This window comes from Heterodontus francisci, chromosome 35 (genome assembly GCF_036365525.1).
Source record: "Heterodontus francisci isolate sHetFra1 chromosome 35, sHetFra1.hap1, whole genome shotgun sequence".
Classification (NCBI taxonomy): Eukaryota; Metazoa; Chordata; class Chondrichthyes; order Heterodontiformes; family Heterodontidae; genus Heterodontus; species Heterodontus francisci.
In genome coordinates, this window is record NC_090405.1 from 17476413 (window position 1) to 17491893 (window position 15481).

Consider the following 15481-nt stretch of genomic DNA (forward strand, 5'->3'; position numbering starts at 1 on the left):
AACTGTGTTTCTCACAGCACAGATGCTGCCAGAGCTGCTGAACATTTCCAGCACTTTCTGTTTTTATTTCAGCATTTGCAGGATGTTGCTTTGATCTGAAAAAAAATGGATGATTGGCTGGGGTGTTCCAGTGAAATTCCACAGCAGCTAATAAAGCCTGACTTGTCAGTGGCTCGTTGGTCTAGGGGTATGATTCTCGCTTTGGGAGTATGGTTAATTAACATGCGAGAGATCCCGGGTTCAAGTCCCACATGAGCCCTGGTCTGCTGGCATTTTTAGATTAAGGTTATCTATTGGTTTCAGGCTTGCAGAAGGTGGAATTGACTTCCAAACGGAGCTGGCATGAGGACCAGACAACTGGATTCAAAGAGCTTGTCGACAAAATTGTAATTAACTAAATGTACAGAAAGCCAAGTGGGAATATAAAGTTGTTGCTGTAATTGTGACCTGACTCCAAAAACAACAGGAATGGAATGGAATTCTTCAGTGTTTCTGTTGTTTGGCTTGCACTGACTCATCGATTTTCTTGTTTTTCACTTTGTCGATGCCTTTGAATAATTGTGAATCCTTCTTCAGGGTGTCTTCTTTCACCAGGTAGTTCTGACCTCTGATGATGTTGATTGTAATCAGCTTCAAGTCGCTGATAGTTTTGGAAGTGAGCAGATTTCCTTTGCTTGAGTCTACAACATGGAACTCAGTCTGACATGTGGACCCATGGGAGGATTTGAATGCCACCCCTGCGTTGGAGTTGCATCCATCCAATAAGAGACCGAGTAGAAGTGACAGTTCTGTCAGTCGAATATGACACTTTTAATGGCAGGGTTGTGAGTTTGAGTGCCATTCTGTTTTTCCCTTTTGTAAGGCTTCATGAGCAGAGAGTACAGGGAGTGTTTGAAATGAGCAAGTCTCGCTTTGATTCAGGACTCTTACCTCTCAGCAGCATCTCACTATGAAAGATTGAATTTGATCTCATTTCATTCTCAGCTCGGGGTCTGTGCGGCTCAGTGGCACTTCTGGCTGTCTCCCGCTTCACAATCCATCAGTACTGAGAAAGCAATGGGGAATATTACTCACATGTTGTGTTCTTTAATTTTTTGGAAAACTTGAATGTATGTATTTTCTTCCAAAACAAGGACAACAAGCCACTGTTAATGTAGGGCTGAAATAGCTCAGTTGGGAGAGCGTTAGATTGAAGTTCTAAAGGTCCCTGGTTCAATCCTGGGTTTCAGCAATTTTGCTTCCTTATGCGTCCCTTGCCTTGGTTCTGATTTTCCGGTTGCACAATTTACTTTGAAATTATTTACCAAGCACCAGTGGATTGAATTTGAGAAACAACACAGAGTCATTTACAGCACAGAAGGTGGTCGTTTGGCCTATCACGTCCATGCTGGCTCTCCCCGGAGCAATCTAGTCAGTTCCACTCACCAGCTCGGTCCCTTTCCTCCTGCAAGTTTCTTTCCTTCAAGTATCCATCTAATTTCCTTTTCAAATCATTGATTGTCTCTGCTTCCACCACACTCGTGGGCCAAGTCATTACCACCCACAACATAAAAAATTCCACCTCATCAAGGATGGGAAATACTTAGATCATCTATATTTGCTTATTCTCTCTTTCTATGAGAATAGACTGACAGTCAACATGAAAGGAAACCCAAAAATCTTCGAGCAGCATGTAAATGATAAGTGGGTAGTAAGAGGTTGAGTCGGGCCTATGAGGGACAAAAAGGATAATATAAGCTTAGAGGTGCAGGGCAATGTTAATCTACTTAATGAGTACTTTGTATCAGTGATCACTAAGGAAGTGGAATTTGACAAAATATCAGTCGAAGTGAAGAGAGTAGAGTCAATGGAGAGGGTACAAATTAGGAGAGGGAGGTACTAAAAAGGCTGGCTGTGCTTAGGGAAGATAAATCACCTGGTCCGGATGGCTCACATCCCTGGTTGCGAAAGGAAATGCGGATGCAGATAACAGAAGGGCTTGTTATAATCTTCCAATCTTCCCTGGATACGGGGGAGGTGTCAGAGGATTAAACAGTGGCAAATGCGACACCCTTATTCAAGAAAGGGTGTAAGGACAGTCCGGGTAACTACAGGCTAGTTAGATTAACAGCAGCGGTGGGTAAGGTTTTGGAAAGAATAATCAGGGTAAAAGATCAACAGTCACTTGGAGAGGTTCGAGTTAATTAGGGAGAGTGAGCATGGATTTATAAATGGGAGTTCATGCTTGACTAATCTAACTGCATTTTTTGATGAACTAACAGAGCAGGTTGATGAAGGGAATGCAGTGGATGTTGTTTATATGGATTTTAAGGAAGCATTTGACAAGGTACCACATAAAAGGGCGGTTAACAAAATTGAGGTTCGTGGTATAGGAGGGTCAGTGTCCAATTGGATAGAAAATTGGTTTAAGGACAGAAAACAGCGAGTCTTATTAAATGGTTCTTTGTCAGACTGGAGGATAGTCGACAGTGGTGTTCCCCAAGGGTCAGTGCTAGAACCATTGCTTTTTTTGCTCAAGGTAATTGACTTGGATCTTGGAATACAGAGTAGAATCTCAAAATATGCCGCTGACACCAAACCTGGAGGAGCGGCAAACAGTGAAGATGATATGAACTGCCTGCAACAGGACAGTGATAGGCTAGCAGAATGGGCAGACAGGTGGCAGATGGAATTTAATAGTGACAAATGTGAGGTGATGTATTTTGGCATAAGGAATAGGGAGAGGCAATATATACTTAATGGCACAGTTCTAAAGAGTGTTCTGGAATAGAGGGACTTGGGGTTCATGTGCATCAATCTTTGAAGGAGGCAAGTCATATTGCGAGAGTGGTTCGCAAAGCATATGGGATCTTGGGCTTTATAAATAGAGGCATTGAGTACAAAAGCAGGGAAGTTATGCTGAACCATTATAAAACTCTGGTTCGGCCCCAATTGGAGTGTGGCTTCCAGTTCTGCTCAGCAGACTTTAGAAAGAATGTGAGGGTCCTTGAGAGGACGCAGAGACGATTTACCAGAATGGATCCAGGGATGGGGGATTTTAGTTACAAGGTTAGGTTGGAAAAGCTAGGATTATTCTGCCTTTCTCAAAGGAGATTGAGTGGAGAATTGATAGAGGTGTATAAAACCTCCAGAGAACAGGCCATCCTGGACTGGGTATTGTGTAATGAGAAAGGATTAGTTAACAATCTTGTTGTGTGGGGTCCCTTGGGGAAGTGCGCCCATAATATGATAAAATTGTTCATTAAGATGGAGAGTGAGAAAGTTGATTCCGAGACTCGGGTCCTGAATCTAAACAAAGAAAACTATGAAGGTATGAGGCGGGAGTTGGCTATGATCGATTGGGGAACGTTACTTAAAGGGTTGACAGTGGATAGGCAATGGCTAGCATTTAAAGAGCGCATGGATGAATTACAACAATTGTTCATTCCTGTCTGTGCAAAAGTAAAACAGGAAGGGTGGCTCAACTGTGGCTTACAAAAGAAATTAAGGAAAGTATTAGATCCAAGGAGGAGAAATATAAAATGGCCAGAACAAGCAGCAAACCTGAAGATTGTGAGCAGTTTGGAATTTAGCAGAGGAGGACAAAAGGATTGATTAAGAAGGGGGAAATAGAGTATGAGAGTAAGCTAGCAGAGAACATAAAAACTGACTGTAAAAGCTTCTATAGATATGTGTAGAGAAAAAGATTAGTGAAGACAAATGTGGGCCCCTTACAGTCAGAAACGGGGGAATTTATAATGGGGAACAAAGAAATGGCAGACCAATTAAATACATACTTTGGATCTGTCTTCACAAAGGAGGATACAAATTATCTCCCAGAAATGTTGGGGAACATAGGGTCTAGTGAGAAGGAGGAACTGTATGAAATCAGTATTAGTAGGGAATGTTTGGGAAATTGATGGGATTGAAGGCCGATAAATCCCCAGGGCCTGATAATCTACATCCCAGAGTACTTAAGGAAGTGGCCCTTGAAATAGCAGATGCATTTCTGGTCTTTTTTCAAAATTCTATCGACTCTGGAACAGTTCCAATGGATCGGACGGTAGTTAATGTAACTCCACTATTTAAAAAAAGAGGCAGAAAGAAAACAGCGATTTATATACCGGTTAGTGAGGCCTGGACAACGTATGCCAGCCAAGAGCGACGTCTCAATTCATTCCATCTTCGCTGCCTTCGGAGAATACTTGGCACTATATCTCCAACACAGAAGTCCTTGAAGCGGCCAACACCCCCAGCTTATACACACTACTGAGTCAGCGGCGCTTGAGATGGCTTGACCATGTGAGCCGCATGGAAGATGGCAGGATCCCCAAAGACACTTTGTACAGCGAGCTCGCCACTGGTATCAGACCCACCAGCCGTCCATGTCTCCGCTATAAAGACGTCTGCAAACGCGACATGAAATCGTGTGACATTGATCACAAGTCGTGGGAGTCAGTTGCCAGCATTCGCCAGAGCTGGCGGGCAGCCATAAAGACAGGGCTAAATTGTGGCGAGTCGAAGAGACTTAGTAGTTGGCAGCAAAAAAGACAGAGGCGCAAGGGGAGAGCCAACTGTGCAACAGCCCCGACAAACAAATTTCTCTGCAGCACCTGTGGAAGAGCCTGTCACTCCAGAATTGGCCTTTATAGCCACTCCAGGCGCTGCTTCACAAACCACTGACCACCTCCAGGCGCGTATCCATTGTCTCTCGAGATAAGGGGGCCCAAAAGAAGCCTGACATCAGTCGTGGGGAAAATGCTGGAGTCCATTATAAAAGATGTTATAGCAGAGTGCAATAATAACTCGTCTCCACTCCTAGTATTTCTAAATCCCACACATTCACTATAATGTGAACAATTATTTCCTGTTGTGTCTCTCTCAGATTTGTAAACTTCACTATATTGGAGTGAGGTGACATCTACTGGCGGGAAGCAAGAACTGCAATCAAGCAGCAGAAACTCCACAGTCTGTCAGGGTTAAAGAAACATTGCAATGTGAGGATACAGCGAAGTGGTTTGATTGGGTAGATGGAGACATGATTCCACTTGTAGTGGTGTCTGAAGCAAAGGCCAGAAATACAAAATTGTCATTAATAAAAGAAATGAGGAATTCATGAAAAATGTAGTAACGTAGTGAATGGTTAGAATGTGGATAGAATAGAAAGTGAGATTGGATGGACAGAAGCAGTCTGAAAGGATGGCTGAAACAAAAGGTGAGTGCCCTGAAACATTAACTGTGTTTCTCACAGCACAGATGCTGCCAGAGCTGCTGAACATTTCCAGCACTTTCTGTTTTTATTTCAGCATTTGCAGGATGTTGCTTTGATCTGAAAAAAAATGGATGATTGGCTGGGGTGTTCCAGTGAAATTCCACAGCAGCTAATAAAGCCTGACTTGTCAGTGGCTCGTTGGTCTAGGGGTATGATTCTCGCTTTGGGAGTATGGTTAATTAACATGCGAGAGATCCCGGGTTCAAGTCCCGGACGAGCCCTGGTCTGCTGGCATTTTTAGATTAAGGTTATCTATTGGTTTCAGGCTTGCAGAAGGTGGAATTGACTTCCAAACGGAGCTGGCATGAGGACCAGACAACTGGATTCAAAGAGCTTGTCGACAAAATTGTAATTAACTAAATGTACAGAAAGCCAAGTGGGAATATAAAGTTGTTGCTGTAATTGTGACCTGACTCCAAAAACAACAGGACTGGAATGGAATGGAATTCTTCAGTGTTTCTGTTGTTTGGCTTGCACTGACTCATCGATTTTCTTGTTTTTCACTTTGTCGATGCCTTTGAATAATTGTGGATCCTTCTTCAGGGTGTCTTCTTTCACCAGGTAGTTCTGACCTCTGATGATGTTGATTGTAATCAGCTTCAAGTCGCTGATAGTTTTGGAAGTGAGCAGATTTCCTTTGCTTGAGTCTACAACATGGAACTCAGTCTGACATGTGGACCCATGGGAGGATTTGAATGCCACCCCTGCGTTGGAGTTGCATCCATCCAATAAGAGACCGAGTAGAAGTGACAGTTCTGTCAGTCGAATATGACACTTTTAATGGCAGGGTTGTGAGTTTGAGTGCCATTCTGTTTTTCCCTTTTTTAAGGCTTCATGAGCAGAGAGTACAGGGAGTGTTTGAAATGAGCAAGTCTCGCTTTGATTCAGGACTCTTACCTCTCAGCAGCATCTCACTATGAAAGATTGAATTTGATCTCATTTCATTCTCAGCTCGGGGTCTGTGCGGCTCAGTGGCACTTCTGGCTGTCTCCCGCTTCACAATCCATCAGTACTGAGAAAGCAATGGGGAATATTACTCACATGTTGTGTTCTTTAATTTTTTGGAAAACTTGAATGTATGTATTTTCTTCCAAAACAAGGACAACAAGCCACTGTTAATGTAGGGCTGAAATAGCTCAGTTGGGAGAGCGTTAAACTGAAGTTTTAAAGGTTCCTGGTTCAATACCGGGTTTCAGCAATTTTGCTTCCTTCTGCGTCCCTTGCCTTGGTTCTGATTTTCCAGTTGCACAATTTACTTTGAAATTATTTACCAAGCACCAGTGGATTGAATTTGAGAAACAACACAGAGTCATTTACAGCACAGAAGGTGGTCGTTTGGCCTATCACGTCCATGCTGGCTCTCCCCGGAGCAATCTAGTCAGTTCCACTCACCAGCTCGATCCCTTTCCTCCTGCAAGTTTCTTTCCTTCAAGTATCCATCTAATTTCCTTTTCAAATCATCGATTGTCTCTGCTTCCACCACACTCGTGGGCCAAGTCATTACCACCCACAACATAAGAAAGTTCCACCTCATCAAGGATGGAAAATACTTACATCTTCTATATTTGCATATTCTCTATTGCTATGAGAATAGACTGGCAGTCAACATGAAAGGAAACCCAAAAATCTTCGAGCAGCATGTAAATGATAAGTGGGTAGTAAGAGGTTGAGTCGGGCCTATTAGGGACAAAAAGGATAATATAAGCTTAGAGGTGCAGGGCAATGTTAATCTACTTAATGAGTACTTTGTATCAGTGATCACTAAGGAAGTGGAATTTGACAAAATTTCAGTCGAAGTGAAGAGAGTAGAGTCAATGGAGAGGGTACAAATTGAGAGAGGGAGGTACTAAAAAGGCTGGCTGTGCTTAGGGTAGATAAATCACCTGGTCTGGATGGCTGGCATCCCAGGTTGCGAAAGGAAATGCGGATGCAGATAATGGAAGAGTTTGCCATAATCTTCCAATCTTCCCTGGATACGGGGGAGGTGCCAGGAGTAAACAGTGGCAAATGCGACGCCCTTATTCAAGAAAGGGTGTAAGGACAGTCCGGCTAACTACAGGCTAGTTAGATTAACAGCAGCGGTGGGTAAGGTTTTAGAAAGAATAATCAGGGTAAAAAATCAACAGTCACTTGGAGAGGTTCGAGTTAATTAAGGAGAGTGAGCATGGATTTATAAATGGGAGTTCATGCTTGACTAATCTAACTGCATTTTTTGATGAACTAACAGAGCAGCTTGATGAAGGGAATGCAGTGGATGTTGTTTATATGGATTTTAAGGAAGCGTTTGACAAGGTACCACATAAAAGGGTGGTTAACAAAATTGAGGTTCGTGGTATAGGAGGGTCAGTGTCCAATTGGATAGAAAATTGGTTTAAGGACAGAAAACAGGGAGTCTTATGAAATGGTTCTTTGTCAGACTGGAGGATAGTCGACAGAGGTGTTCCCCAAGGGTCAGTGCTAGAACCACTGCTTTTTTTGCTAAAGATAAATGACTTGGATCTTGGAATATTGAGTAGAATCTCAAAATATCCCGATGACAACAAACTTGGAGGAGTGGCAAACAGTGAGGATGATATGAACTGCCTGCAACAGGACAATGATAGGCTAGCAGAATGGGCAGACAGGTGGCAGATGGAATTTAATAGTGACAAGTGTGAGGTGATGTATTTTGGCATAAGGAATAGGGAGAGGCAATATTTACTTAATGGCACAGTTCTAAAGTGTGTGTTGGAATAGAGGGACTTGGGATTCATGTGCATCAATCTTTGAAGGTGGCAAGACATATTGCGAGAGTGGTTAGCAAAGCATATGGGATCTTGGGCTTGAAAAAAAGAGGTATTGAGTACAAAGCAGGGAAGTTATGCTGAACCATTATAAAGCTCTGGTTAGGCCCCAGTTGGAGTGTTGCTTCCAGTTTTGCTTACCACACTTAAGAAAGAATGTGAGGGTCCTTGAGAGGATGCAGAGGAAATTCACCAGAATGGATCCAGGGATGGAGGATTTTAGTTACAAGGTTAGGTTGGAAAAGCTAGGGTTGTTCTACCTGCATCAAAGGAGAGTGAGGGGAGAATTGATAGATGTGTTTTCGGCTATGAGAGTTTTAAATAAATTGGCAAGGAAACATTGTTCCCGTTAACTATTGGTACAAGGACTAGGGGACACAGATTGAAGGTTTTGGACTGGAGGTACAGGGGGAATGTGCGCAAGAACTTTTTTACACTGATTGGTGATGATCTGTAACTCGCTGCCCACGAGGGCGGTGGAAATGGAGACAATCGAGGATTACAAAAGGAATTTGAATGGGCACTTGAAGGAAATAATTTTACAGGGCTATGGGGATCGAGCAGACAAGTAATAACTTGTCTCCACTCCTAGTATTTCTAAATCCCACACATTCACTATAATGTGAACAATTATTTCCTGTTGTGTCTCTCTCAGATTTGTGAACTTCACTGTATTGGAGTGAAGTGACATCTACTGGCAAGAAACAAGAACTGCCGTGATGAGATCAGCCATGATTGTATTGAATGGCAGAGCAGGCTCGAGTGGCTGACTTGCCGACTCCGGCTCCTCGTTCTTATGTTCATAGAATCACACAGCACAGAAGGAGGCCATTCGGCCCCATTGTGCCTCTGCTGACTCACTGACAAAAAGATGCAATTAGTCCAACCCCCTGCCTATTTCCCCATAATCCTGGAGAATTTCACTTTGAAATATTTGTCCAATTCCTTTATGAAAGTTATAATTGAATCTGTTTCCACCACCCTGTCAGACAATTCATTCCAAATCCGAATCAGTTACTGGGTAAAAAGATTTCTCCTCACCTCCCCTTGACATTTTTGGCCAATTATTTTAAATCTGTGTCCTCTGGTTACTGACCCCCAGGACAGTGGAAACAGTTTCTCCCTCTCTACCCTATGAAAATCCTTCATGATTCTGAACACCTCTATTAAATCTTCCCTTAACCTTCTCTACTCTGAGGAGAACAATCCCAGCTTCACCAGCCTGTCCAGAGAACTGACACCCCTCATCTCTGGTATCATTCTAGTAAATCTCCTCTGAACTGTCTCAGAAGCTTTGATGTCTTTTCTGAAGCCTGGTGCCCAGAACTGGACACATTACTCGAGCTGAGATCGAGCCAGCGACGCCCACATCCCACGAACGAATAAAAAAACGCTCCCGAACCAGTCCCCAATTCTTAAGCATTTATCGACGCTCCCTGTCCAGTCCCCAAATCTTATTCATTTAGAAACGCTCCCTGCCCAGTCTCCAACTCTTATTCAATTATAGACACTCCCTGCCCAGTCCCCAATTCTTTTCCATTGACAGACGCTTCCTGACCAGTACGCAAATCTTATTCATTTGGAGACGCTCCCTGCCCAGTCCCCCAATTCTTATCCATTTGCAGACGCTCCCTGCCCAGTCCCCAATTCTTATCCATTTATCGACGCCGTTTCGGGAAGCCTCACCGGGAAAAGCTTCACCACCGCCATCCGCAGGGATACAGATGGGATTGTTCCATCTTATTGTGGCCCTGAGGCCCTGCTCCAGCTGTGTGAGCCCGCAAAGTCTTCTCGCACTTTGTGAATATCCCGCTCCAACTCCGAACCCGCAGCTCTTGCTGCTGACAAAGCTCTCTACCGCGCCTGCGCGCCCCGCTCCTGTCACAGATAGGGCGGATTCTAGGCCGCTGGGCATTCTGGGTATCACTCCTGTCATTAATGCTATTCTTTCAGCTGAAAGGTTTTATCACGTACATTTCATGACCTGGAATCGTCGTGAGTGTTTTCTTTTGCACCTGTCAGTGCCTGGGAGGATAGAGTCAGCTTCACTTTGTAGCCATGAGTTTCTGGTGTGAGAAAGTGGTGTTTAACTCAGTATATTTCAGTTTTTGGTCTGTGACTGTGGGTATTATTCAGTACTTGTTTGTTTCTGCTATTGCTCTGTGAGTTTCACCACATATCTTTCAACAACTTGTATGTGAGCATCAGCTTTTGTCTATATCTATCAGTTTCTGAGAAGTGAGAAAGGGTTTGATTCTATCCCTATCAGTTTCTGTTACATGCATGTGTCTTTAATCTGCACCTCCTCTGAGTGTGTCTTCGTCTCTGTACTTGTAGGTGAATATGTGTTTTGCTTTGTATCTCTCAGTCTTTGAAGTGTGAGCCTGGGTTTGTACTTAATTTCCTTTGTACCTTGCAGTTGGGATATGAAAGAAAGATTTTTACACGTTACCTGCCAACTGCTGCTACGTGACTGTGGGTTTCACACTGTACCTGTCAGTTTCTTGTATGTGAGTGTTGATTTCACTCTGAAAAGAATCATAGATCATAGAATAGTTGCAGAACAAAAGGAAGCCATTCAGCTCATTGTGCTTGTGCTGCTTCTATGCACGAGCAACTCAGCTCATGCCACAGACTCATGTATTCCATGAAAACATGCAATTTTCCCACTTCAGATAATTATCTTATACCATTTTGAAAGCCATGGTTGAATCAGCCTCCATCACACTCTCAAGCAGTGCATATCAGATCTTAACCACTCGCTGTGCAAAAGAAGTTTTTCCTCATGTTGCCTTTGGTTCTTTTGCCATTCACCTTAAATCGGCGTCCTCAGGTTACAGAGCCGTAAATAATATTCCCCATTGCTTTCTCAGCACTGATGGATTGTGAAGCAGGAGACAGCCAGAAGTCCCACTGAGCCGCACTGATCCCGAGCTGGGAATGAAATGAGATGAAGTTCAATCTTTCACAGCGAGATGCTGCAGAGAGATGAGTCCCGAATCAAAGTGAGACTTTCTCATACTTTTGCTGAATTTCATTTCAAACACTCCTTGTACTCTCTGCTAATGAAGCCTTAAAAAAGGGAAAAACAAAATGGCACTCAAACTCACCACCCTGAAATTAAAAGTTTAATGTTTGACTGACTGAACTGTCACTTCTACTCGGTCTCTTATTGGATGGATGCAACTGTATTCTCCAACGCAGGGGTGGCATTCAAATCCTCCCATGGGTCCACATGTCAGACTGAGTTCCATGTTGTAGACTCAAGCAAAGGAAATCTGTTCAGTTCCAAAACTATCAGTGAGTTGAAGCTCATTACGATCATCATCGTCAGAGGTCAGAACTACCTGGTGAAAGAAGACAATCTGAAGAAGGATCCACAATTATTCAAAGGCATCGACAAAGTGAAAAACAAGAAAATCGATGAGTCAATGCAAGCCAAACAACAGAAACACTGAAGAATTCCATTCCATTCCAGTCCAGAACCCAGTCCTGTTGTTTTTGGAGTCAGGTCACAATTACTGCAACAACTTTATATTCCCACTTGGCTATCTGTACATTTAGTTAATCAAGCTCTTTGAATCCAGCTCTCTGGTCCTCAAGCAGGCTCCATATGGAAATCAATTCCGCCTTCTGCAAGGCTGAAACCAATCAATGACCTTAAACTAAAAATGCCAAAGAAGAAGGACTTGTCCAGGATTTGAACCCAGGATCTCTCAAACATTAATTAATCACTCACCCTAAGCAAGGATCATACCCCTAGATTAACATGCCACTGATATCAGAACTTCCTTTTAGCTCCTGTGGAATTTCACTGGCAGCCAAAGTCGACCATCCATTTTTTTTTTCAGAGCAAAGCAACATCTTGCAAATTCTGAAATAAAAACAGAAAGTGTTGGAAATGTTCAGAAACTCTGGCAGCATCTGTGGAGAGAGAAACAGAGTTCACCTTTCAGGGCATTTACCTTTTGTTTGAGCCATCCTTTCACACTGCTTCTGTCCACCCAATCTCACTTTCTATTCTATCTAGATTCCACCCACTCACTACCTAAATACATTTATCATGAATTCCTCATATCTTTTAATAATGACAATTTTATATTTCTGGCCTTTGCTTTGGACTCCACCACAAGTGGAATCATGTCTCCATCAACCCAATCAAACCCATTCACTATTTCCTCACATTGCAATGTTTCTTTCACCCTGACAGACGATGGAATTTCTGCTGCTTGATTGCAGTTCTTGCTTCCTGCCAGTAGATGTCACCTCACTCCAGTACAGTGAAGGTGACATATCTGAGAGCACACAACAAGAAGGAATTGTTCACGTGACAGTGAACAGGTCCCTCTATTCCTGCACACTCTTTAGAACTGTGCCATTAAGTATACATTGCCTCTCCCTATTCCTTCTGCTAAAATGCATCACCTCACACTAGTCACTATTAAAATCCATCTGCACCTGTCTGCCCATTCTGCTAGCCTATCACTGTCTTGTTGCAGGTGGTTCATTTCATCCTCACTGTTTGCCACTTCTCCAAGTTTGGTGTTATTGGCATATTTTGAGATTCTACTCTATATTCCAAGATCCAAGTCATTTATCTGTCGCAAGTAAAAAGCAGTGGTTCCAGCAGTGACCCTTGGGGAACAGCACTGTCGACAACCTTCCAGTCTGAGAATGAATCATTTATTACGACTTGCTGTTTTCTGTCCTTCAGCCAATTTTCTATCCAATTGGACACTGACCCTCCTATTCCATGAACCTCAATGTTGTTAATCACCCTTTTATGTGTCGTTTCTTAAAATACATATAAACAACATCCACTGCATGCCCTTCATAAACCTTCTCTGTTAGTTCATCAAAAAATGCAGTTAGATTAGTCAAGCATGAACTCCCATTTATAAATCCATGCTCACTCTCCTTAATTAGCTCAAACCTCTACAAGTGACTGTTGATTTTTTCCCTGATTGTTCTTTCCAAAACCTTACCCACCACTGCTGTTAATCTAACTGGCCTGTAGTTAGCCGGACTGTCCTTACACCCTTTCTTGAATAAGGGTGTCACATTTGCCACTGTTTAATCCTCTGACACCTCCCCCATATCCAGGGAAGATTGGAAGATTATAGCAAGCCTTTCTGTTATCTGCATCCACATTTCCTTTCGCAATCTGGGATGAAAGCCATCTGGACCAGGTAATTTATCTTCCTGAAGCATAACCAGCCTTTTCAGTACCTCCCTCTCTCAATTTGTACCCTCTCCATTGCCTCTACACTCTCCACTTCTCCTGATATTTTGTCAAATTCCACTTCCTTAGTGATCATTGATACAAGGTACTTATTAACTAGATTAACATTGCCCTGCAGCTCTAAGTATATATTACCCTCTTGGTCCCTAATGGGGCCCACTTCACCGCTGAATACCTGCTTATTATTTATATACTGCTCGAAGATTTTTGGGTTCCCTTTCATGTTGACTGCCATTCTATTCTCATAGAGATAGAGAATAAGCTAAATATAGAAGATATAAATATTTCCCATCCTTGGGTGAGGTGGAATTTTTTTATGCTGTGAGTGGTAATGTCCTGACCCACAAGTGTGGTCGAAGTAGAGACAATCAATGATTTGAAAAGGAAATTGAATGGATACTTGAAGCAAAGGAACTTGCAGGAGGAAAGGGATCGAGCAGGTGAGTGGAACTGAGTAGCTGGCTCCGATAATTGCTGCAGTCACTGCGATCTCCCTTAATTTTGTACAAGGTGACAATGTTTGCATCACGCATGTTTTGAGCCCTTGTTGAGCTCGACTATGGAGGGCTCACTGTCCAGTTCCTCCATGACAGGGAAGTCTGGAATGGCACTGAGAGCTACTTCAATGACAATGTTCTCCGTTATGTAGAGTTCAAGGTAATGCTCCACTCACCTTTCCATCTACTTGTTAGGTTCAGTGATGATCACCCCTGTCTTTGTCTTCAAAAGGTGCTGATTTAGTTACTACTGGGCCCATTGCTTTCTTAATTCCTTCATACATCCCTCTAGCATCCCCGGATTCATCAGCAGAGTTTTAACCAGTATTGATTGGTGCAGTGCCGAGCAGTCTGCAGAGACTTGTTTCTGGCAGCTCTGAGAGCAATTAGATGTTGTTTGCTGGGGACTTGTTTGTAGTTCATGAGGGCTCTCCTCTTAGTTGCAGTAACTGACTCCATTTCAGTCCAATAAGCCTCAAAGCAGTCAGCATTCCTCCCATCTCTTTTCCTATGCACAGTGAGTGCAGAGTTATAGATGGTGGTGTGCAGATGATTCCACTTTGACACTGCACTGAGGCCTTGAGCATTGTTGTCTGAAAGAGCCTGATCGAGGATGTTGATGAACTCCTGGGTCCTTTCTGGATCAGTGGTTCGGCAAGTGTTGATCAGAAGACGAGCTTTCATCATGGATGGATGAAGCTTCCTTGGCTGAAGCCTGACCTTGTTACACACCAGGGAGTGGTCAGTGTCACAGTCAGCGCTGTGATAGCTGCGAGTGATGAGGACACTTTTGAGGGTGGTATGTCTGGTGAAGATAAGGTCTAGCTGGTGCCAATGGCATGATCTCGGATGTCTCCAGGACACCTTGTAACACAGCTTGACCTGGAAGTAGCTGTTCATCACACAGAATCCATGGTGACAGCATAGCTCCAGCAACCTCTGTCCATTTTCGTTCATCTTGCCAATCCCCTGGTGCCCTATGCACATTGGCAAAGCTGTGTAGTCAGTACCCAAGCTTGTGTTGAAGTCTCCTAGAAGGTACAGTCCCTCAGTGCTGGGAATTCTACTGATGGCAGTGTCAAGTGGAGGTGAGTGTCGGGACATAGATGCACATGGGATTAACTGGGCCCACACTTGTTGACAAGTGAAGAGTAAGAAGTCTCTCTGAGCCTACTGTGGGTGGTTCACTCATCTGAAGTGGCGTGTATTTTACTGTGAAACCCACTCCATGCTCACGAGTTGCCTCTTGGGCTTTTCCCTGCCAGAAGAAGGTGTAGTGTTTCTCTTTGAGGGATCCACTTTGAACGAGTCTAGTTTCTTGCAGCACAGCAATGTCCTCATTGAGTCTTGTGAGTTCTTTGTCAATCACAGCTGTCTTGTGTGTGTCATCAACCTGCAGAAGGGTGTCAGTAAGGCCAGGACACATGGTCCTCACATTCCAGCTTGTGATGCGAAGGACTGGTGTCTTCTTTGTTGAGTTTGTTTTTCTTGGTGCATAGATTATCAATCCGCCTGTTGAGAGATGACTCTCTAAGCTCCAAGCACCCATTGAAGCAAGCAGGTCGTGGCTTCACAGCACCTAACTGACTGGGGGCTGCCCAGCTTGGAGTGAATGGTAGCTATCCAATGAGACACTAAGAGCTCTCCCACTGTCCGAAGTAACCCCTGGCGCTCATACTCTACACCAATTGAATGAGAGCTTATAATC

The 15481-nt window shown here is 43.5% G+C and overlaps 3 non-coding genes across 3 annotated transcripts; all 3 read left to right on the top strand.

Annotated features, from left to right (window-relative positions):
* Positions 1–1158: 1158 nt before the first annotated feature.
* On the top strand, positions 1159–1231 carry trnaf-gaa (transfer RNA phenylalanine (anticodon GAA)). Its single transcript has one exon. It is a non-coding gene; the product is annotated as a tRNA-Phe (tRNA).
* Positions 1232–5383: 4152 nt separating this feature from the next.
* trnap-ugg (transfer RNA proline (anticodon UGG)) lies at positions 5384–5472 on the top strand. Its single transcript is given in 2 exon segments — positions 5384–5419; positions 5437–5472. It is a non-coding gene; the product is annotated as a tRNA-Pro (tRNA).
* A 904-nt stretch (positions 5473–6376) lies between these two features.
* trnaf-gaa (transfer RNA phenylalanine (anticodon GAA)) lies at positions 6377–6449 on the top strand. Its single transcript has one exon. It is a non-coding gene; the product is annotated as a tRNA-Phe (tRNA).
* The last annotated feature ends 9032 nt before the right edge of the window (positions 6450–15481 follow it).